The 604-nt window shown below is 45.9% G+C and overlaps 1 protein-coding gene across 1 annotated transcript in view; it reads right to left on the reverse strand.

The window, feature by feature from the left end:
- Positions 1 to 604, reverse strand: part of LOC104158235 (activin receptor type-1C-like) — a gene marked incomplete at its 5' end in the record, with an annotated part of 5,461 nt that overhangs the window by 3,603 nt on the left and 1,254 nt on the right. The window lies entirely within an intron of this gene.

Below are 604 nucleotides of genomic sequence, written 5' to 3' on the forward strand. Positions count from 1 at the left end.
CACGTCCTCGGTGGCCTCCCGGGGCTTCAGCTCCAGCCCCGCCACGGCTGCCAGCCCTGCCCAAAGTCAGCGCTCGGCCCTCCCACTCTTCCAGGTAAACCACCACGCGGGTGTATTTCCCAGCAAAGCCAGGAGACCCGTATGACACAGGCACCTTTTCTTTCCCCAAACTCCACCTCCCTAATCCCAAAGAAATATAAAAAACATAAAACCCAATAAAAATAAAAAAGCAGGCCTGAACTACTTAATTTGGTTTGATATGGACTACAGTTTGCTCCGCAGTCAATTAGTCGATCTGTTCAGGCTGAAATTTTCAAAAAGAAAAATAAATTATTATAGCAGTTTCATATTTTTTTGCTAGCCATAAACTCCTGCCTCATCTGATTCGATACTGTATTTGTTTGGCACTTAAAGAAGTTTTGGTGTTTTGTTTTTTTTTTTTTAAATCAACACAACCTTGCTTTTAACAAAGCAAAATAATTGGCAGGAAAAACTCTAGTCCAAAGGTCGGCTTATTGAAATTTTCCCTTCGGTTTCCTCGACAGAGCCCCCAGACCCTGCAGCCGCTACCGCCTTTACACGGCCTCGCCCTGGCTGCCCCCCG

Source organism: Cariama cristata, unplaced genomic scaffold (assembly GCF_000690535.1).
Source record: "Cariama cristata isolate BGI_N322 unplaced genomic scaffold, ASM69053v1 scaffold35002, whole genome shotgun sequence".
Lineage (NCBI taxonomy): Eukaryota > Metazoa > Chordata > Aves > Cariamiformes > Cariamidae > Cariama > Cariama cristata.